This window comes from Talpa europaea, assembly GCF_964194135.1.
Source record: "Talpa europaea genome assembly, chromosome: 13".
NCBI lineage: Eukaryota > Metazoa > Chordata > Mammalia > Eulipotyphla > Talpidae > Talpa > Talpa europaea.
In genome coordinates, this window is record NC_140080.1 from 30117649 (window position 1) to 30141578 (window position 23930).

Here is a 23930-nt window from a genome sequence, read left to right on the forward strand (position 1 = left end):
GCAGCTTCGCAACCCAGCGCTCACCGTTGCACCACCTGGGAAGCCCTACTCCTTCTCATCTTTCTTAACATTTATCAATAATGTTGATATCTTTACTGATATCACTATCCCAGGCATGAATGTTAGCATCAGTTTAGATTCAGCCATAAATATTAAAATGACCATATTCCCCAGTGTTTTTGTACTCTTCATCTTACCGTCTTTTTTTTTTTTTTTCTGATTTAAATTTAATGTACTTAGACACTTACCTAGTGCTTTTCCCCAGAAAGCACTAGGGCTCTTGCCGAGTACTCACATATCAGAACAATCATCTTAATAGATAACTGAACGGAAGATTCTTGGAAGGTAGTTCTTTTCTTTTCAAATAATCTAGAATCACTGTTTCAGTGTCTTCTATAATTGAACTTCAGATGAGAAATGTAACACCAATCTGATTCATTTTCCTTTGTTACTAAGTGTTCTCTGTGCTTGGGAACATGCTGGATATTCCCCTTAACCTGGAAATTTAGAAACTTCCCCAGAATATGATGGGTTTTGGGTGTATTGTGCAACTTGGAAAACGTAGAAGTGAATGAATCCTTTATTTCTAAGAATGCAATTTTTTCTTACAGCTAAGAGTTTTCTTTCAGTCTTTCCTTCCTTATTCCTTTCTCCTTCTATGCCTTTGATCTTAAGGATCTTCTGTCATTTTGCATATCAAACCTCCCAGAGCTACATTTATGAATTTTACCTTGTTATCATTATTTGTATTTTGGGGGTTTGTTGTCTCCGGGTATGAGACGCTTCCCTCATTTGATATTCCAGAACACAAATTACATTCTTCACCATTGTAGTTCTCCTTTTCCATTTTCTTGGTTAATTTTTTAAATTTCAGGTTATGTCTGTCATATTTTTAAAAAATGCTCAGTTTTAGAGATTTCTTGTCCATCCATTTAAATTGCCTTCATAGTTGCATAAATATCTGCAGGAAACTCAAATTTCTTCCCTTTAGATGACTGTGACCTTTCCTAAAATCACTGATGGTTTTGCTCCATCATCTTCTGCTAAATAGTAATATTGAGGAAAATTCTGACAGACAGCTGATCTTTGTTTCTTCGGAGGATCCAAATTATTTTTTGCTTGAGTTCCTAGAAAGTTGTGCCTATGCTAGTACTGGTGATGAAGGTGGCATCTAAAAATGGTGGAGGGCCTCCCCTGGTGGCACAAGCAGTTGAGCACCGCGCTGCGAAGCTGTCCACAGCCTCTGCAGCATGGGTTCGAGCCCGGCTAGCCGGCGAGGGTCACACATGGCGTGGCAGACCTCGTCTGTCTCACCCGCTACTCCCCTCAACAGTGTATTTCATCAGTCTGCCTGTTCTGTTCCCTGCTCTCTCTCTGGTGAATCCTCTCTCCCTCCCGCGCATCTGGCCTATACTCTGCTTCTTGTATAAATGAATAAATCTTTTAAAAAAAAAATAAGAAGTGGTGGACCACACTGAGAGCAGCTGGACATTCCCATTATCTTTTCATTGTGCTTGTGGCCGCGACAATTAACCTTTGGCCTTAAACCTTTCTGCCATTGATAGAGAGTCTCCTGAGTCATTTCCTAATAGTCTGAGGTCTAATAACCTAATGAAATATTGATATAGTTCTTCATATGTTACATAGATTTTTCTGTGAGAAGATGATATGGGGAGAGGAAAAATGCTCTGGAGAGTGTTGAAGCTTTTTTATTGCTAACAACATAGCACCTCTCTGTTTGTTGCAAACTTTTCAGAACCTTTAAAAATAGATGGATACTCAGTGAACTAGATTTGGAAAATGGGTAGAAATCAGTGGAGGTGGGTGTCTGGGAATGAGACTAAAAATACTTAGGTTACAACACTATGGCCAGTTCTGCTGTCCCACAGACTCGCCATGCTGCTGGACTCTAACCCTGGCTACTGCTACACCTGGCTACTGCTGCTGTGAGTCATCACTGGCTGTCCTGAGTCTTTGCACCATGTCTTGGTCTCATATGCAACAGATAGAGTATAAGTATCCCCCAGTTGGGTTCTCATGGTGGTAGGAAAGGGTCTCAGCCTCCCTCCAGGAACTACACAGTAAAGAAGTCTCTCCACAAATGAAAGGTTTTAAATGCTGGCATCCCAAATGTGGCATGCGTCCATCCAGATAGACATTGGTAAATTTCTGAACTCATTCTATCAAATAGGAGTCCTCAGTTATCTTCGGGAATTATGTTACCTCCTGAGAAATGATGGCGCAGATGCCATCACTGTCTTATCTGTGTTCTCTTACCACTTACCTCCAGTGGCAGCCAGCTGTTTTAGAATGCACTTGATCTCTCCCAGGGACAGGTTGGAAGGGCCAAATACTTTTTGCCCACCGATTCAGGACATGAACATAACAGAAATGCACCACAGCCTCTGTGTCTCTTGGTTTGGGTAACTCTGGCGGGAGATACTAAACTTTCCCCCAAACATGTCCCAGCAGGATTGAGCTCCAACTTCCCAGAGAGGAAAATGGGTCAATAACACACCCTTTGCTGCCTGTCTCTTGCCCAGTTCCCTGTGTATTTTCTGAGATCACCAACCAAATATACAACTTTCACCTGAATACTCCTCTTAGGGTCTGCTCCTGGGGTTACCCAAACCCAGACTGTTGCAGAAGCTAACCTGAAAACAGGACCAAGAGACCAGGGATGAAGGGACAAGACTGAGGAGTCCTGATCCACTTCTTGCTTCTTACACAGAGTAGCTGGAGAAGTATTAGCTCTTTTTCCTTGAAATCCCACCCCACATGTGCCTTTCTCTCCTGCTTGTTTATCTTACAGAAACACTCACACTCATGTGCAAAGATAATGCAAAGGATGTTCAATGGCGCTTTGGTTGTGATAGACAACAAACTAGAGATGTCCATCAACAAAATCACTCTGCATCTCTACGATGAAACACAATGCAGCAATTAGTAATAATGCCTCTGATTTCCAGGAGCTGATTTGGAAAGATGCTTTTAGAAAAATAACCAATTGCAGAAGAGCATTCTAGTTTTATTTCACAAGAAAATATTTACTGGGTGTCTACTACATGTCAGGCTTTTATGTGCCTGTCTTAAATGAGCCATCTCTTCCATTAGCTCAATTGTGTTATATTTGAAAAATGACTTCTCTTCCAAAAGGATTCAAAGAAGGTAAGAAAAGGAGGATTTGGAGTGACTTTTGAAAACTGTTTAGAATGAATAGCTTTGAATCCTTTCTAGAAGCATTTCCCTCATTTTTGTCATTAAAAGTACCATTAGAAGGTAAACCTTAGCTATACGGGTATATATATTGACTATATATCTGGGCTTTCTGACAGTTATAGAATCTGGGTCACTCCTTCCCTTCTGTACTGTTTGAATTTTTACCCTGAAGATGAATTACTTTTATAATTAAAAAAATCCTACATCATAAAAATTTCACAATTATATGCACACACCCATGTTTTCTTCCTCTCTGCAGGTCTCCTTCGTTAGTGACTTTCTACTCTTTCAAAGCCTTGCCTCTTCATTGTTCCCCTCCAGATGCTTCTATGATCTCTGAACTGTGTGCCCTGCTTGAACAGGTAAGTGCAGTCAACCCCTATGATGTTTCTTCCTCCTACTGCCTTAATACTTGTGAGTGTTATATGTGAATATCCAAAGACACTCAAAAAAAAAAGATGAGAAAGAATGCAGGGGAGTGTTTTAGACCTGTTCAGAGTTCTAGCTTGAATTCCTTAATAAAAGCTTTAAGAATCTTTGTTTTTCATAAAAGACTTAAGTTGAAGAAAAACAGTGTAATATTTTCCCTAAGCCCTGTCCTGACTGGTATGAGGGATTGCTCACTGTAAAATCATTAGTTATTCTGACTCTTTTTGCAAATTAATTTAGCTCAGGAAACCATGTTCTTCCATGAGGTGGTGGGGGGAACAATGGGGTCCTTTATGTTCTCTAGAATATGGCGCTCATTAGTTAAATGCTGACTTTGTTGAGCTCTGGAACAGAACAAAATATCCTCAAGCAAGATCCTGGATGTAGCAAGCTGGGAAGCAAGGGAACCCTCACACCTGTGTCTGATCCCCAGCCAGGGCACCTAGGACTGGAAGGATGCCACCATACAGTCTCCTACCTCTCTGCTGGGGCTGGGGTCTGAGATGGTGGAGGGACAGAAGGTAACACTTAAACCTCCTGGCCAGAAGTGCCAGAGACTCTTACCGACCAGTGGTCTCCACACTAACTTCCTCAGTTGGTGAAACTGATCATATACTCCCAGTATAGATTATAAGGATTTACTGAATCACTTATGAATTGGAGAAGTCAGTATTTTAAAAGATATAATTTAAAAATTAATATAAAGAGAAATTTCAGAGTAAGGGCAAAGGCCAGTATTGTACCAGACAGGAGCAGTCCCCTTAGTCTCCAGTTGAGTCACAAAATCATCTTTGGAACGTGCAGTTTTAGTGACTGGGAAGCAGCCCTGGGCCATCCCCTATGCCAGATTTCCCACCAAAATATTTCTGAAGGTGCAGAAAATGCCAAAGCCTCACAATGCCTGGAGGATAACCTGTATTTGGTAAGAATTTCCATCAAATATGGGGCTACTGGAGTAAAACAGATGGGAAAAAATGGTGACATTCTGGTTTTACTCATGAAAGCAGGCATCCTTGCTTCCTGAATAAATGGCAGACTCTCCAGCAACTCCATTTCTACCCACCTAGGGGTTCTGCAGTTGTAAATCAGGAAGCTGGTTTAGGAGGTTGCCTTTGGAGGATCTCTGAGGATGCCATGTCCCATTCTCCCCACACCCATGTTCTATATCCATACAAAGACTGCTGATTATTGGAAGGCGGAGGACAGGGAGTTTGCGGGTGGACAAAAGAAAAAGAAATGGTATGGAGAATTGTACAGTAAGGAATGAGATGCAAGAGCAAAGCTTTGACAGTCAGAAAGAGAGAAGAAATCTTTATAGCAGTGCCTGGTGAGGCATTTGTGGGTTAGTCTGTGAATTCAACTCATCAGAGAACCAGGAACTGGGAAGTAAGAGAAAATCTGTCTCAGGACAAGCGTCATTTGATAGTTGTGAAGTTGTGGGTTCTTATGCCTCACTTTGCTCAAGTTTTTATGATTTTACAAATCTTTATGTTTGAGTCTCAAATAAGGTTCTTTCTGGAAATGGTTTGTTGAAAACCATGATGGGCATTTCTACTAGAGTTTGGGAATTGGGTCAAGAGAAGTCACCAGCTCTATTACTGAACCCATGAAAAGTGGGTCTGGCTAAGCCACCCATTCATCTGAGCCCATGGTCAATTCTGTCTTTGTTTGAACTAAAGGGGCAAAGGGGAAGCCTGACAAGAGACTGTTAAAACTGTAGTAAAGAATATAGGAACAGAAATAGCATCTTACCATCAGAGGAAGAATGTAACAATGAAATGATTTATGGCAAAGCCCAGAAAAAAAGGCTTAGAAAACTGTTGGCACCTTCAATAAATAGAACTTCTAGAAAGTAGGAGAAAATCATGAGACAATAAGGTGAAAAAAGATATAAGGAAATTTACATATTGATGATAAATTTTAAGTCATCTGAATTGGAGGCAATTAAAAAAAAAGAATGCCCAGAAAATTAAATCATTGATGTGGAGGATAAATTTTAGCAGTATTTAGAAAATGCAAAGGAAGTGGAAAACCAATAAAGATTACAAGGAAGGAAATGATCTACTAGGAGGTTAAATAATAGAAACTGTTTCCGAGAAACACAAGCTATCCTAAATATGAATCAAAATAGTGGCTGTAGAACCAATAAAACATAATTGAAACACTGCAGAGATTTAAGAAAAATTTTTGAGGATGCAAATCAAAAACAAAACCATTAAAAAGGACGGAAATATAAGCGCTTGTTTATCCGATGTTAGGAAGGGCAGGGATGCGCTAAGAAAGCAAACAACATCAGCCACAGCGAATCTGTTTATCAAAATGTCAGTTGGCTTGGATATATAAATATTTTTTATTTTAAAGAACATCACAAAATCGAGGTAAAATATAAATTTGGGAAAATGTCTTTGATAAATATTAACAGAAGGGTAATCTATTTAATGCATAAATAACTTTTAAAAATAAGAGTGCAGAAGAAACGTGGGCAAAGTCCATGAAGACGCAAATGCCCGATAAATATTTGAAAACATATTTAATCTTATTAATAAGCAAAGATATATAAATGCAAGCAGTACTCACTTAAATATTTGGTTTTTACACTTGCAGATTTTTTTAAGTTATCATACGTAAGCCCTCAAGGCCATTCTAATATGGTTGACTTTTGAAAAGCACTATTTGATTAATGCTGGCCTCCTTCTGCTGTTCTTATTCTTTAGATTTAGTTTCACACTCACTTCCCCCAGGCAGGGTTATGTTCTCCTGTTATAATATTTCATTGCACCTAACACTTTGTAGCATTTACCTCAACCAAATTATGATAATTTGTATCATTTATTTATTCAGTGTTTGGCATCTTCATGAGACCAATAACTAAGGTTTATATTGAGAATTTACTTTGTGCTAGGCGATATTTAAGAGCTTGTGCATGTTTTTTTTTTAAAAAGATTGCTTTATTTAGGCTTACAAGAGGGGAGTCCAGGCCAGAGTTGTGGGGGTTGAGAGGATTCACCAGAGTCAGAGTGGAGAACAAAACAGGCAGATTGACTGAAATACACTGCTGAGGGGAGCAGCAGGCAAGACAAGGAGGTCTGCTGTGCCATGTGGGTAGCTCCCTGGCCGTCCTGGGATAGAACTCGTGCTACAGAGGCTGCAGATAGCTTCACAGTGCTGTGCTTAACCCCTTGTGCCACCAGAGAGGCCCCTTTTACATGTTTCAATTCATTTAATCCTTCTGATAATCTTCTGATACAGTCTTTAACTGTGCCCATATGATAGAGGAGGAAATTGATAAACTGCAGTGTTTTAGCACCAGATTGTAGGTACTGGGCTTGTATCTGCCTCCTTGGTGTGAGAGCTGCAGTCATCTTTTCTAAACCTTGCCACCCAGATTTCTCCTGCAGACGCCCAGCTCTCTTCCTCTAGAGAGGGACTGATTGGAGCTTTCATTGTCTGAGCCTCTGGCAGAATCATAGCACCTTCGTGGCTATCCCAACCAATCAAGTTTATGTATCAAAGATAAAAGCAAGTGACTTAATTAGCAAAGGTTCAAAATTCACCTTCACTTTTTTTCGTTTCAATCACAAACTACCCCCATGATGATCACCTCCATTTTTCAAGATGTCATATCCCACCACATAGTTACTAAGCAAATTGGGGCCTTTGAGGAATTCATAACTCAAAATCCTTTCTTGGATACAAAGGAACGTATTTTGCATCTTTAATGTGATGTTTTGTAAATGCCAAAGAGATAACAAGGTATCATGATATTCTTGAAGATACAGGAAATATTAGAATTATTACAAGTTAGGTCAATGAAAATGACATTTTTGTCCTTTGTGCACAAGAAGGTAAATGTGAGTCACCAGGATGGGGTGAGCTGGTACTAGGGGCTTCAAGTTTAGGGAAAAGAGGCAGCTGGAGGAGAGAGAGTTTTCTAATATCTATAATATCTATAACCAGCAGAGAAGAGGGAAAGAATTGTGGAAAGCATACTCTTTTACAGAATGGAGATACTTCTTACAAATTTCTGATCTGCAAGTCTCAGCATTTGTTGGAGAACACAGCTTTGGTGTTAGAAAGGTGAATTTGTGTCTGGGCTCTGTAGCTTTCGTGTGTGTGTGTGTGTGTGTGTGTGTGTGTGTGTGTGTGTGTGTGTAAGTCTCTTAATCTCATTGAGTCCAATTGGCCTGTTGAGCTGGGATGATGAAAGGGACTGCTTTGTAGGGCTACAGTGGGAGCAGCACGTGATAAGTGAGCAACGTGTTTAACCTGGAGCACACCTGTCACAGGCTGTCCAAATCTGTTCAGCACTATTATTTCATAGGGCCAGCTCCCCCTGCTAGTGAAAGTGATCCTTATCCTGTCTATCTTAGTTATTATTCTAAATTGCTTTTATGGAAATATTCTAAGCCAAAGTACTTATTTTCCAGACATAGTAAGTAAGACATAAATCAACAAGGCAGGAAGTCTATATAGTAGAAATCAGAGTTCTGCCCAGCCTGCTCCTATTCTCCAAGGAACCACTCTTACAGTTCATGTCATGTCCTTACGGGAAGTTCCAGCAAATGCTGCAATGCAGGGCCGCTGTCGTCTAGAGCTGTGACCACCACCCTTAGGCTAAATGGCCCTTGATGTCAGCCTGTGGCCTTTCCCCACTGCTGCTTTCCACCATCCTTATAGACAGGACACAGAATTTCTCATTGCCTTTGTTTTGAAAACAAAAAATCAATTTGCTTCTAAGAGTGGGTATTAAGATAGTGCAGATGCCTTAAAATATATTTCATGGGTTTCTGAGCATATGGTTAGACCACAGAGTGAGGGATAGCATCCCAGGAAGAGTCCTAACTGAAGAATCTGAAGATCTTACTTCTAGTCCTGCTCTCCCATTAAATACCTTCACGAACTTGGAAAAGTCATGGAACCTTCCTAAGCCCTGTAGCCCCATCTGTAAAATGAGATTCACGCATGCCTTCACCCAACTCCTAGTCAGCAGGTGCTCCCTGTGGATCAGGCTTATTTCTCAGTACTGAGCACACCCCAGGTATCCTCAAGTTCAGTCTAGAACTGGAAAGAGAGGTGGTAAAATACAGTCATGAGTTCAAGAGTTAATGTCCGAGGTGCTAGCAGATAGTGTGGCCAATACTCCAACAGTTTGGTTGGTAATGACACAGAGAAGCACTGGGTCAGCAGTCACCACAGATGCTTGGGAGTCCTCAGTTACAAAGAAATGGCCCATGGCCTCCCTGGTGGCACAGGTGATTGAGTGCAGTGCAGTGAAGCTGTCCACAGCTTCCGCAGTGCCAATTTGATCCCCACGGTCCGCGGAGATGCCCACATGGTGCGGCAGACCTCTCCTGTCTAGCCCACTGCTCCCCTCAGCAGTGTATTTCAGTCAGTCTGCCTGTTCTGCTCCCTACTCTGTCTCTGGTGAATCCTCTCACCCACCCCCCCTCACATCTGGCCTTTACCCTGGTTCTTGTATAAATAAATAAATCTTTAAAAAAAAAAATAAAAACATAGAATTGGCCCAGGTGCAGCACATTGTGCAAAAAGCTAATGTCCACATGTAACGTTCAGACTTCTTCACAATCCCTGGTGACAAAGAGGTGTGGGCGCCACAAGGCGGGGTCACTTAATTGAGGCCTCCTGAGGCTTGACAACGTGGGTTGAAAACCATCTCTTTTTTTTTTAAAAGATTTATTTATTTATGCATACAAGAACTGGGGCACAGGTCAGAGGTATGTGTGTGTGGGGAGGAAAGGGGTGAGAGAATTCACGAGAGACAGAGTGGGGAACAGAACAGGCAGATCTACTGAAATACACTGCTGAGGGGAGCAGCAGGCAAGTCAGGAGAGGTCTGCTGCACCATGTGGGTAGCTCCCTGGAGAGGGATGGAACTTATGGTGCAGTGGCTGCGGATAGCTTCACAGGTTGCATCTTGACCCCTTGCGCCATCAGGGAGGCCTGAAAACCAACTTTTCTGAGCCTGTTTCACCTTCTGTGAAATGAGGGATTCCTACCTCAGGTGCAACCTCCACATCTTGCACCAAAATGGAATGATGGCAATCATATGCAGGACATGCTTCTTTGTAAAAGAACAAAGCTCCAAGTGCTTTTAAAATGTAAGGGGCTCCTGCAGGCAGGGCCCACATGAAGCAGTGTGGGTATCTGGTTATTTTCTTTCTCGCTAATTTGCACTGTTGATGAAGAATTCCAGGTTAACTCCCAACTTGTGTTATCTGGCAGGACTTTGGGTCACTGTTGTCGGCAACTTCTGAGAACATGAAGTTGAACCAAGGACAAACCGGTGAGGGCCTCTTAGACACAGCTCACTCCCCGGAAGCTGGATTGCTTTGAATATTTTGCCAAATCTCCTTCCCACTCTTGGAAGATTTGAGCTGAAAGAGTGGAGGTGAGTTTTGCTTTCCCCTCCCCCTGCCACAGGATTTCTGCCTCACATCTTCCCTCCTACTTCCTTTCTTCTCCTCCGCCCAGACCCAAACTTGCAAGGGACCTTTTGCCCTGAATTTCAGCAGGAAACACAACCAGCAACCAGATGTCTGACTTTTTCACCCCATTGGCAAGGATTAACCATCTTCCCTGTAAACTTCCGGCCTTTCCTCTCTGTTAGATCTTCCAGCTTCTTCACGCCCCATCTCCTTTAGCTCACATACATGAACACAACCCTTCCCCCCATCACACATACACATGTCCAGGAGAAACAAAAGGTGGTCTGCAAACTGCTGCAAACATGCTGAGGATTTCTTTAGCCTAATCAACCAGTCCAGTGTTGGACATGAGGGCAGCAGTTCAGTTCTTGGATTCACTAAATGCAGGTCCAGTGAAGAATAGCGTGGCCTTGATCAAAGACAGATTATTTAATAAATTCACAGCTGAAAATAGCAAAAGGAAATCAAATATATTTCACGACTGAAAATCACACACACAAAGGAAAATAAGCACAAACTCTATTACCCTCAAAGTACTGGGGTGTGAAATAATAATAGGTAAGAAAGGCAGCTTTTTCTCTGCTTCCAGGGCACTGAGAGGCCAAATCTTCCTTGATACAAAGCAGGGGTCTTTGGAACTGAGAGTGACCTCAGAGGGGCTCTTTCCAGATAGGGGAAGCCAGATCAGCTTGGGGGGAAGGACTTGCCCCAGGTTCTTGGTTGATGGCAGAGTGGGTCACCCCAGCTCAAAAGCCCCCTCTTGACTCTACTTACACTTCCCCTCAGATATTTCTGGGAAAGGAGAGTGATAGCCACAGGTCTGGGCATGACTTTCCTTCTCCCTGCCCCCTCCCCTGCTTGCTGAGATCCCTTGGCACTTATCCACCTCCAGGGACAAACAGGGGTGGGATGGCTGCTCCAGCAAGCCTTGAATCACTTCTACCAGCCACTCAATCAATATTTGGAGGAGGAGAAACAGAAGTTTTTTTAAAACACAAGACATACCCAAGAAAGACTCTTACTTTTCAAGTCAGCACTATCTATAGGCAATAAGGAACGAATATATCACAAAGACAAGCATAAAAAGCTCATCACAGCAATACTTGCTATGGAATTTTAAGGAATTATCACTCAGTGGCACAAAGTCCAGTGCCCTCCTGCATCCTCCCACCCCAACTTTTGCCACATATGTCTGTGCTCACTGACATTCCACCTCTGCTAGATGTGTGACTTTGGTCAAGTCACTGCCTCTCTCTGTGCCTCACTTTCCTTAATTGTAGCATTAGTATGATAGTTGTTGATATAGTTGCCATGGAGATTATGCTAAGTGAGGGTCATTGCACTTAGCATGTAGTAGATGCTTAATCAACTTAAGTTCTCTTCCAAGTCTCTCTGTCATGGGAGAAGGGCGTGGGTCCTAATCAGACAGAAGGGGGCCTTCTTCAGCAATCCCATAGCTTCTTCCACCTCTCCCATCTGCATCTTTCTCCTACAGCCTCAGCTGCCTCCAAGAGGAAAGAATGATGTGAGCCTTGCAGGAGGTGTTCAACTTGTCTAGGTGGCCTGGGAACCTCTTCCTGGCCTTGTCACAGTGGCAACTGTGCCCCCTCCGTCCCCAGCCCACCACCAGGCTCTACCTACCCCTGATGTTTCTAATTGTTCATGTCACAAAACCTGAATTTTTCTTCTTAAGAAAGAAAGAAGCCAGGGCCCCAACATTAATGTAAATGAGTCCCAAGGGGGAACTGTTAGCTTTGGGCTCAGAACAATGAGTTAATTGAAAGTGGTAATGAGAAAAAGCAGCTGACACTCATAAACCCATAGGCCAATGAGCAGTTCAATTCCTGAGCAGCGGGTGCGAGCCAGGCTTTCTGGCCAACCAAGATGTCAGTGGCTTCTGAAAATAATTGCTGGAGGAATACCAGGCTGCAGGCAGGGGCCAAGCTTGTCTACAGATCCTGTCACTTGGCTGGAAGCCACCTGCAATGGCTCTGTGCCCAGTGCCTAAGGCCCTAAGAACACCCTGTGCTTTGAGGAAACACCTGAGACCTCAGGACAGACTCTGAAGACAGACCCTCGACTTCGGTGTCAGGTGAAAAGCCCCCAAGTCCAGAGACTTGCCTCACGTCCAGCTCCACCACTCTCTTGGGGATGAGGCTTGAAACCAGGTACATCTTTAAGTCTCAGTTTCCCCACTTGTCAAATGAGGCATCCAGCCATGCTGGCATGATTGGGGTGCAGAATCCTCAGCCTAGTGTGCAGTTCCCTTTGTTTCTCCCCTGCGGAGTGTTCATGTGCACGGGCTAAAGGAATCCTCCAGACTCCCAGCACTGCTTTGTTTGCACATCAGAAGGGGTGATCTGTTTTGGATGCTCTATAAAATAAGAGACATGTTGTCCAAGTAAGAGAGCTCAGCTGACAGGGCCAGAGGTGGGGAGGCTGCCTGCTTAACTCAGGCTAGACTCAAAAGCAGTCAAAAGACGGAAGAATTACGGTTATATGTCCATATCTATGTAATGTATTCAGGGTGGCACCTGGGATATGTAAGCATAGGATAAATTCTGACTGCCCTTCATGATGAGTTATTATTTTCAGGGCTGCCTTGTCCTGTGGTGACTAATCCAAGCTTACAGCCACAGGCCCAGTTTGAGCTTGTTCTGTCTCTTTTTCTGATCATTTCTGGTCACTTGGATCAAACTTCCATTTTTCTCACAGCAGTCCTGCATTGTCCAAAGAGGAGTAGGCCGAGTAGAGTGAGCAGTGATAGATTTTAAAGGCAAATGAGCTCCAAAGCTGCTGAGTCCTAATTAGCTGAGCTGCCACATCTTTCTAGAACCTGACAGTCACACTGCTCACCGAGTTCCCCATACCTGCCCACCTGTAGCGAGCGCTAAGCAAGGGCGGGATGGCTGCTTCAGCCTTGAACCATTTACCAGGACAGCCGATGGGGTCCAGGGCACAGGAAACTGACAAGAGGGGCTGTGTATGTGGTGATGGTGGAGGGGCAGGATATGGAACATCCACTGAGAAAAACTATTCTCCTTGGATGGAGGGATACCCCTAGCTGTCTATCTACCCACCTCCATCCTGCCTCTGTCTGCCTCTTAGGGTTTCTCAGAAGTTTTCTCGGACCACCCCACCATCCATGTGACTCACGTGGAGCTTTCAAGCTGGTGCTGGGTGACAGCCCACACTGCGTTGATGAATCCCACGGTCAGTGCCGGAAGCAAATCCGTGTGGCTGTGTCTTAGCATGTCCTTCTATGAAGCCAAAGGCAACATGAAAGCACAACAGAGTGATTCACACCCTGCCAGGAGGAATGGATATTGGCACAACCTTTTTAGAGCACAATTTGGCAGTACTTCTCAAAACTAAAGATGCACCTACCCTTTAACCCAGCTTTTACTTCGAGAAATCTGCCCACAGAAACGTGCACACACACGCACTGAGGAAGAGCTGTTTACTGCAGCGTGCCAACAGTAGAAAAGCAACAACCCAAATGCCCGTGCCAATGCAGAAATGAGAGGAAGCTGGCCGCACGGGGGCCGGGGGGACGTGCAGGGTAGGGGAGCAGGGATGTAAAATACTTTCATAGGAGCTGTCTAAAAAATTGTGGTATTTCCATGTAGACTCCAGTGATGTTGAAAGTTTTCCAACATATGTTTAGTAGAAAAAAAGTAGATTGCAAACTATTAAATGTAAGGAAGTCCCTTTTGTTAGTGCACGCACAGGCACATGCTCTAGAGGAAGGGATACAAGACCATCAACAGATGAGGAAGGGGGATCCAGGAGGCTTGCACTTTCTACATTCGTTATCAAGATATATGAATCTTTAATTTATAAACCCAGTGAAGATGATTAAGGAACTACATGTACACAGAACCAAGAGTAAATAAATCTAAGGGGCTGAGGCTGCAGGCTGGGCCTCTGGGCCATACAGCTGGGTTTGGAACAGTTTCAAGGATCTAGAGAGGTGGTTTGATGTGGGTGGGTTGGGAGATAGGCCCCCGGAGCGCAGACAGTTCAAAGGTCTGTTCCCCACTGAGGACAGCAAACACTGACGACCAGCAGGTTCTCAGCTGCTCCCTGATAGCAGAACTTAGAGCTTCAGCACAGAAGAGATGTTGATCTGGCCTCCCGGATGCAAGGTCACGCCTCCTTTCCCCTCCCTTGGGGCTGATGCGAGGAGAGCCTATAGTTGGAGCACCCAGCCCCTGGGAACAGGTCTGGGTCAGCCCAGGGGCAGGGCTCCCGTCAGCCCCATCCATCTCACAGGCTGGGAACTCTGCAGGGCAGGTCTTCCCGCTGTCCCTTCTTTCTAGAGGCCCCAGAAAAACTTGAGTGTTTCCCATAATGACCCTCCGAATTTTCAAATTTGGATTCTGGGTGATGTGGACAAAAAAATATGACACTGGGGACTGTGAGTTCTGAGAAACAGATGGTCGAGTGGGTTGCCTGGACAACCCATTTGCTGGCTCTCACTGCTAAAGGGGTCTCCAGCGAGGTACTAACAGTAGCTCTAGAACCACAACCTTCTGACTTTGAGGAGCAGAATTCATGCCTCTCCTGATTCCCTAAAATCAGCTGAATCTATACAGAAGGTGGAATGGGATGGTGAGTCTTTGGTCACCTTGATGCTGCTTCATCTGAGCACTCCCATTTTATGAGAGGTTGAACATGTGTTGGGTGGATGACGGAGGGACCCACAATTCATATATAGGAGCTGTTTTAAATAGAGGTGGTTTCCATATTGACTACCGTGGAGAGATTTCAAAAGAGCTTCCTCCATTTTAATGTCAATTCTGAAGAAAGACCAGAACTCTGAGGCTGTTTACCAGGGGTCAAATGAACTACTCTTGAATATTTTAAATGTCTCCTCATGGAAAAAGGCACTAACGCCATTCTGTGACTTTCAAGAGCTTTCACTTCCCTGTCACTAACGGCTATGAGTTTCAGGGGCAGAGGGCACACTCTGTGGACCGAGACCAGTGCCAGCTTTTGAGGATACATGGGGAGCTGATACAGGCATGCCAGGCTTCGTGCGGCTTCCAGACTAATAATCGCTCTATGGGAACCTGGAACAACGGAACCAATCTAGACAGGGCCAGGAGGATTTAAGGAAACCATGCCCAGGTCTGAGAGGTGAGGAGGAATAGAAGGGGCGGTGGGGGGACAGGGCTGGTGGTTTGAGCGCTCAGGGGCAGCGGGGAAGATGAGGAAAAGTGAATAATGTTGAAAAGGGGGACAGTGAGGAAGAAAAATTATGGTTTTGGTGATCCACATGACCACAGACCACTGTCACCACTACCCTAGACACGCACACACGGCCTCTGATATTTTTTTTTTTAAAGATTTATTTAAAAATAAATAAAGTCAGAAGCGTGGGAGGGTGAGAGAATTCACCAGAGACAGAGCCGGGAACAGAACAGGCAGATTGACTAAGTACACTGCTAAGGGGAGCAGCGAGCGAGAAAGGAGAGGTCTGTCACGCCATGTGGGACCCTTGCCATCGGCCGGGGATCGAACCGGCACTGCAGAGGCTGCGGGCAGCTTCGCAGCCCAGCTCTCAACCGCTGCACCACCAGGGGAGACCTGGCCTCTGATATCTCACTGGAAATGGATGGAGGGTAATCTTGCCAAGACCCACCCAAGTATCCCTTGCAGGGCCAGCCCCTCTCTTCACTCACTATTCAATCCTTTATGAAAAGGAACTCAGAGTTGGATTGACTCAAGTGCCTGTGATTAAGAAACAATGGAAAATTAAGATGAAGAGGCTCTGAAGTGAATATGATTAAAAATGTATTCTTGTGCCTCCCCGGTGGCGCAGTGGTTGAGCGCTGGGTTGCGAAGCTGCCCGCGGCCTCTGCAGTGCCGGTTCGATCCCCGGCTGCTCCCCGGCCACCGGAGGAAGGTCCTGCATGGCACGCAGACCTCTCCTGCCGCCCGCTGCTCCCCTCAGCAGTGTACTTCGGTCCTTCTGCCTGCTCTGCTCCCCGCTCTGGCTCTGGTGAATTCTCTCACCCTCCCGCACTTCTGACTGCACCCATGCCTTGTATAAATAAATAAATCAATCATTTAAAAAAAATGTATTCTTGACTATCTAGCTTTAGTCTCTGCCCTTTTTTCTGGCCTGGAATCTAAAATGCTGGACTGTCAGATTCAAAACCATGCATTCTTTGTCCAGACTCCTGCACCTTCTTCCTTCCTCAGGAAACCCAGGTTGTGGTCCCACAGGCCCAGCCTCCCATACCCTTTCCCTCTGAAACTCAGAGAGCTCCCAACTCAAGGCTTCCAGACTTTGCTCTCTGCCAGGTGACCCAGCCTTCCTCTGACCCCAAGCTCCTTTCCCTCTGGCTGGCTCTGAAGCCCCCCTTCCTGGTACCATCCCCACCAACCTCCTGTTTGCCACACACAGTCCTCCTCATTCTCATCTCATGAATTGCAAGTCCTTCCTCTCACAAATCTCCTTCCTTGCCTGACACTTCATGCCGACATTTTCTTTTCCTCATCCCAGATCAAACTCAGAGGCCCCTCTGTCCATACTTCCCAAGCTGGAGGCCACGAATACTGGGCAGAGGGTGGAAAGGATTCTAAAAAGACCCCCTGGCCCTTCACCACCCACCCACATCCCATCTCTTTCTCTGAGTCTTCCTCAAGGGCCAAACTCCCATCAGGACTTAGCTCCAAGGTGCCACCTGGGCCAAGGAAGGGTGCGGTGAGTATTTGAAGATACCCTCTGGGAACTAGAACTAGTCTGCAGCTGTCTGGCCTGAGGCGTGGTGCCAGGCAGGTGGGGAGCGCCTCCTGTGAGTGAGTTCTGCTTCAAAGTGAGCAAATATTCTCCCAAGTAGAGCCACCTTCTCACCCCTCAGTAAGTTTCCTAGTCCATTACTTTATTCATTGGTTCAGGGAACCACTTTGTGCCAGCTCTGGGGGTGGGGGATGAGATGACCAGACAGGAATAAAGACATGTCATTTGGGCTTCCTGAAGATGAGAAAAATATAAAGGATTTCCTTTGTAAAGGTAAGAGTTTCTTAGCTTCTTGGAGATCACAATCCCTTAAACTGGTGAAGTGTCCACCTATAAGGAGAACTTGCAGGCCAGCTGGGCATAAAGCATGCAGATAGCAACAGGGCTCCACCCAACAGAGGCCCCGGGGACAGTCCTGAACTTCCAGGTAAGCGGGAAGCAAGGGAGCAGGCCGGGCCCCCGAGTTCCTCTCTCCCATGCCAGAAAGGGTGAAGGAAACTGGCCTCATCCTGGGTTCAGTCACCAGATCCTGGCTGCAGGCAACAGTGAGTAAATCAGCATCTTTCTCTTGGAGGGGCAGGCAGCCCCATCAAACAGGGGACACTTCCCTACATGCCATTTAAATTAGAACAGGAATTTTCCTCCAGGTCAAGAGGTGAGTGAAGTCTTTTTCCAGCACTTTCCTAAAGGGAATAAAAATCTCTGGAAAATCTGACCTGGAACCAATCTGCCAACTCTGGACAGGCCTTTAGAATCAGGTCCCTTGAGAGGAGAGGACCCCCTACACACACACACACAGATGTTCACAGACACGCACATACATGCATGTGTATGGAAGGAAGGGACAAGAGACCCTGACTTGTCTTCCCGCTAACCTTCACTGGAATAGTGATATGGACAAAGTCAATGAAGTCACCACAATCAAAACAAACAAAAACATGAATGCGAGAAGGATTGTGTATGGCAACAATATCAATGTCTTATAAGAGAATGTGTGCCAAGTCTACAGAGCCTTGTGGAATTCAAGTCTTTGCTACCCACTTAAGACATTTATTGTGAACTCACCTTGCCCTAACTCAAAGGTCACAAAAGAGATTGCTTTCTCTGTTAACTTGGGGTGCTCCTTCCAGATTTTTCTCTCAAGATAATAGGAGAAAATTGATGTCTGGATGTTTTACATCAGAAGTCAATTAACACACATTTGCTGGGGTTATTATGTGCTACATACCAGGCACCAGCAGCTATATAATGACCCGACACATTCCTATCCCTTCCCCAGGTGCAATGAGTCTTCCCACAGGGACTCTGGGATGCCTTATCATCTAGGGGTTTTGGGAGAGCACCCCACCCCACACACACACTCCAGGAAGAAGTGATAGCATCCAGAAGGGTAAATGTAGCATGAATCTCATACTTCTGTGGGGACTTTTTACCTCAGACATACTTTCCCACCACCTCTGATATTCCAGCCCATTCTTACCCTGGGAAACTAGGTAGGTGGATGGGATGCTGATCCCTATAGTTATGGGATCATAGCCTAAGAGGAAAGTGGTGCAAAGCCGGTAGGGCTGGGTCTGGGGTGTCCAGAGGGCCTGGATAGATCTTAGGTAGAAGCCACAGCTGGGGCAGTGATGCCTTCCTGGAGTGCTGGAGGAAAGCTTGTCCTTTGAGTACCCCCATCTTCCATCTCCTTTTCTGTTCCCCACCTCTGTACCTCCAGCCTCCTCATTGGATGCAACTGCCTGAGGTTCAGCCCTGACATGTGACATACAGTTAGAATAAAGATCAATAACTGGCTTTGGCCTCTAAAGCCCACCTCTCCAGGCCCAGCCCCTCGGCCCCCAATTGCTTCCTCTGTCCAACATTGGTGTTCCTGCAGTTTCTTGTCACCACCATGTCCCCCTGTCTCTGGGATCTCTGCATACACTCTTCCCCTCTACAGAGAAGGTTTTCCCTTCCCTTCCCCACCCCAACTGTGCCCTCACTTATTAACTCTTGCACACCCTTTACATCTCAGCTCAGGTGCCTCTTTGCAGAGCGGCTCTCCCTGTCCCTGTTTCCACATGCCCAGTAACCTCTGTTCCTTCTTAAACAGTGTGGCTGTTTGATTAATAACTCTCTCTGCCGCTAGGTTATACAGTCTGCGTGGGTGAAGATGGGTCTGTTTATGCTCCCATGTGTCTGACATCTGTCACTGACTAGGCTATCAGCAAAAGCATAGTGAGTGCTTGGATGGATAAGTGAATCAATGAGTTCATTGTCTGGGGGGGGGGCGGGCTCTCTGTGCTGCGCAGACCCTCTGGGCCTTACTATGTGTGCTGGGCCAGTGGTGGTGGAGTCTTGGAAGCTCCATGCCCAAGTTACCTGCTGGCCTGCTGGCTGCCTGCTTCTCTACTCTGAACCTTTGTTTCCTCACCTGCACCATTTCCTTCCCCAGAAGTGGATTTTATGTGTGCTGTGTGGTTCGAGTAGAAGGAGTCTATAGCTCTGGCCACAGTCTCCTACATGAGGATTGATGTCCCTGCCAAATTGCAAATGAGTTGGACATGAGAAAAGCCAATGCTTTTCAAGGAGCCTTGGCATGAAATCTACCAAATAGAATTCATTTTGGTTGGTGGTAAACTTGGAAGTTTCTTTTAAGAAGCTTAATTAGCAGGAATTCTGGAGGAGTGAAAAAAGAGGAGGAGGGTTACTCTAGGGCTGCCTGAACCCCTAACTATGCCCTAAGCTGTTGTTCTAGAAGCCTGCTGGACAACCTAGCCCAGGTCGCCCCGGGACCAGAGTGACTTCATGGGGAAGGAAGCCACACTCCTTGCTCCATGCTCCTTGCAAGGTGACCCCACACTGCCTGGTCACCTTGCAACAGGACTCCTTTAACTTCACCACACATGCTCATCCCTCCCTTCAATTCTCAGGAGTAAGAACAATCTAAGTGTGAGGAAGAGGAATGGGTTTCTGCCTGTGGCTTTGTCCTCACTGTGTGCTGGGGAGGGAATAAAAGGATCTCTTTTGTTCCTCTTTAAGGCTGGTAACAAGGTGTAGTGGTAGAAACTAGAAATTCCTCAGCACAAAAATCTGTGCAGTCTCTGCTTCCCCAATACGGCCACAGAGTTTGAGGCACTAGCTGCTGGTGGAATTGTTCCTTGCATCCTTGTCATTCCAGGAAGGCTGAGCTTCCTTAGGTAAAACAGGACAGCTAGACAAAGTTGTGCCCAGTTTGTTAAGTCAGAGGGAATCGCCAGCCTCAGGAGTCAATGCAGGTACCTGGTACCTGGGCACCTCTGGGACCCCAATTTTTTGGTGATGTCAGTGTTGCCAAAACAACAAAAGCAAGCCAGGCACAAATGTGTCTATTTCTATGAAGTTGGTTCTAGACCTCAGAAATGAATTCCAGCCTTGTGGTGATGAGTAGAGAGAGGGAGGAGGGAAATGTGAAATTTAAAAAGCTGAGCTGAGCCAGTGTTGGTCAAAAGAATAAAGATGGTGTTTGGGGGTCCCTTATTAGCTGGGCAGATGAGCGATGGAGCCACATGTGCTGCCTTCCCGACTTGATTGCATTCCGTGTGAGCAGAGGCCCTGTCTGTTTGGCGCTCTAAGTCATGTCCAGTGTCTAGCCCAAGATTTGGTACATAGCAAGCACTTTATAAGTAATTTGCTAAGTAAGCGACTGAATCAGAAAAAAGTTTTAATCATGAAGTCAGAGATCAGAATGGAGGAAGATATAGCGACGGAGGTTTAAGAAGAGGTGCGTGTCTTCTTTCCCACTGATAGCTTTTATCTCTGAACAGCCTTATTTTTCACCAATAAATAGAGGAACATATGGGATAATTTCCATACTCTTAGAGTGCCATGTTTGTGGCATATAACAGAAACTCAGTCAGAAAGCAAAAGCAAGTTAAATAAGTATCTTAACCTATATAAAAAATACACTTCTTTCCTGTGGTCCTACAACCAGAAGCAGTCCCCAGATGGGTTTTACTGTGACCTTGGAAACACTATAGCCAGGACCACATTGGAGCTCAGACGTCATACAGACTCTCATTTTTGGCAGCGTGACCTGGCAGGCGGTTCCCACTACTCCATCCGTGACACGTCCAGAGCAGGCGACTTAGTTTACTCTTAGCTCGTTTTTGAAATGTTTGAACTCTGGGTTTTAGAACATGGTGTGATAGTACTTTTACAAAAACAGATTTGTGGAAGCAAGACAGATGAGATCAACCCCAGGGCTGCTCAGCCAGGCTCCTCTCTGCAATGGAAACACTGTGCCACATGACTTGGGCAGCCAAAGTTGACTTAGAGGAGCTTAACTGATTTGATTCATCAGTTCAAATCACCTTTAATGTGGCACATTAGTAATGCCACCATATTGTAAATGATACATCCACAGAGGCATTAGTCATTATACAAATAGAATTAATAGGTTTCACTACACTTCAAGATAAACATGTTGGAACAGTAACTCCATTCACTCAGGGTCTTTTGAGCTTGCTCTGGGCCCTTACCTGACTGTTAGAATAAATACAGGGTTTTATGACCTACTTGCTCTGTGTGACTTCACCATCACCAAATGACATAGATTCAGGTCAGAAATTATAATTGTGTGCACAGAAGCTTGCTTCATTCATTCATTCATTCATTCATTCGTTTGTTCGTTCTCTTAGTAACCTATAGTTTTTCCAGCTCAGTTCACAGAATTCTGTGGTCCCCTGACTGTAATCACAGGATACACGGGAGCTATTTGGGGGGGGGGGCACAAAAGTTTAGAATTTCTGTGTCTCCGCAAGAGTGTGTGAAGAGAGCAGTGGGGGGTGTGGAAGTCGGACTCTCCTGGATTGGAATTCTAGTTCCATCACTGGCTGACTGTATAAACTCAAGAATTGACTTCTTGTGTTTAAGCCCCCATTTCTTTATCTGTATATGACCATGCAATCCCACATTTCTCACCATTTCTACATTGCATATCTTTCGTCCTTCTCATGTATCTTGCATAATGCCACGCATCAAGAGAAGATCCTTGGGGACAGATGGGACTTAGGAAGGAGGCATCTAAGTTGCTTTGGGGAAGAAAGATAAGAGGCTGTGAGAGCCTACAGAGAGGTTACTGTGACAGGCAAAGGTATGTTAAGATGGGAATGTGACAAGTTGGGAGTTAAGAGCAGAGGGGAACAGCAAGGAGACCAATTTAATGAGAAGGGACAGGAGGGGGTCTGGTGGGGGAAGTTGGAAAGGCCTGGGGTCATGGAAAGTAATGAATGCAAGATTTTACTGGATGCATAAAGTAAGGAATGGCCTCATGTACCAAATATTTCAACCAAATTCTGTTCTATCCTTCCACCATCAGCCAAGCATTTTGCAAACACCAGTTCTGCAGCAAAGACAGCCTCCAAGGCAGAGCTAGAAACATTTCTGGGTGTTCCAGTCCCAAGCAAGCTATAGAAATATGCTGGTTCCTTAATGGCTTGCACATTAGTTCTTTTATTCATAGAAACATGGATGATAATGTTAGTGAGAGTAGCTCTTTTTAAAAAATCCATACTTAGTCATGAAACCTTTCAGGACATGTTGTTAGTCCAGCAGGATGCAGTTCTGCCTGTAACCACCTTTCCACTGATCAAGTGAGTAGTTTAATCCTCTATGCTAAAAACTCTGTTTCAGAAAAGAATCTTTGTTTTACGTTTTCATGCTTGAATAGTCCATTTTATGTGGGAGCTGTTCACAAAACAAGGGGCTCCTGAAAGGTGAGAATACTTAGGGTTACAGCTTTGAAATGACAGATTTTTGATTTTCTAGTTTCTGCCTCTTCAATCAAATGTCCAAGGATCTTACAGAGAGAAGACAACCAAACACCCCCAGAAGACTGTAAGCTTCACAAGGGCAGAGAAAGTACCCCCTGTCTTTGTATACCCAGTACCTGGCACACAGTAGGTACGATATAAATATTTAAGTTGAATGAATAAGTGAGTGCATGAGTGCTAAACCTAAGAGCTGAGTTTCTGCCTGGAAGGCAGGGGGTGTGACACCCTGTTACATATTAAAATTGGACCAGGAGATTTTAAAAATTAAATGGGAACAAAGTAATTTTGTTAAGAACAAACATAAAACCAAAGGTGAAGTAGAAACTTCAGTGACTTCCTAGGACCTGAAGTGCTCCTGCCCTGATCTAAGTGTAGGGGATTCAGCTGTAAAGAGGAGCTTCACTTGGAAGGGAATAGAGACTTTGAGCAAGTCATTAACTGTGAGAAGAGAGTCCCAAAAGGCAAAGAGCTCAAGGCTTTGGAAGTCTATAATAAGGGACCCAATCTAACTGCAGTGGGGTAGGAGGTGTGGAGGTGGTCAGGGAAGGCTTTTGTCAGAAAGTGACACTTCAGTTGAGACGCAAGATTGGTGAGAAGGAGTGGGACAGGTGGAGAGTGGCGGGCAAAGCATTTCAGACGTTAATAACATCAAGAGCAAGAACAAGCAGAGGGAACCACGTGTGCAAACCCTTAAGTTGGGGGAGAGCTTGGGACATGTGAGGAATGGAAAGAAAAGCAGTGTGGACAAGGCAAATGTGAGAATGTTGGGCAAACAGGAAGCATATCACTGGGCAGGGCCATGGTGGAAAGTTTGGACCGTATCCCTTTATGGGAAGAGCTTTAATTCTAGAGTGATTAGAAACCCTATTTATATTTTCAATATATATTAGCTGCTGGGTGATCAAGGGATTGAAATAAGGCAGAAGATAGTCCAGGAGAAAAATGACAGTGGTTTACAAGACCAGATCTGACTATACATAGGATACATGGAGAGCAGTGGGGTGGATTTAAGATACGGTTTGAAAGTAGAACTGATTAAGCCTTGATGCTGGCTTGAAAGTGGAAGGCAAGAGCAAATCTATTAAATCCTGACTACTTGGTCAAAATAGCCATCATCCTTCTTCCTCAGCTCAGCTCTCTCTATTCACCCCCATTCTAGTTTATTTTTTTGTCACTGTTGTGTATCAAGTACATTATGGGATGTACTGAATTTTACTTGTTTTCACATTTAAAAAAAAATTACTGGATGAGCTGGGGTTTTTGACTGTTTTGTTGAATGTCTTTTCCCTG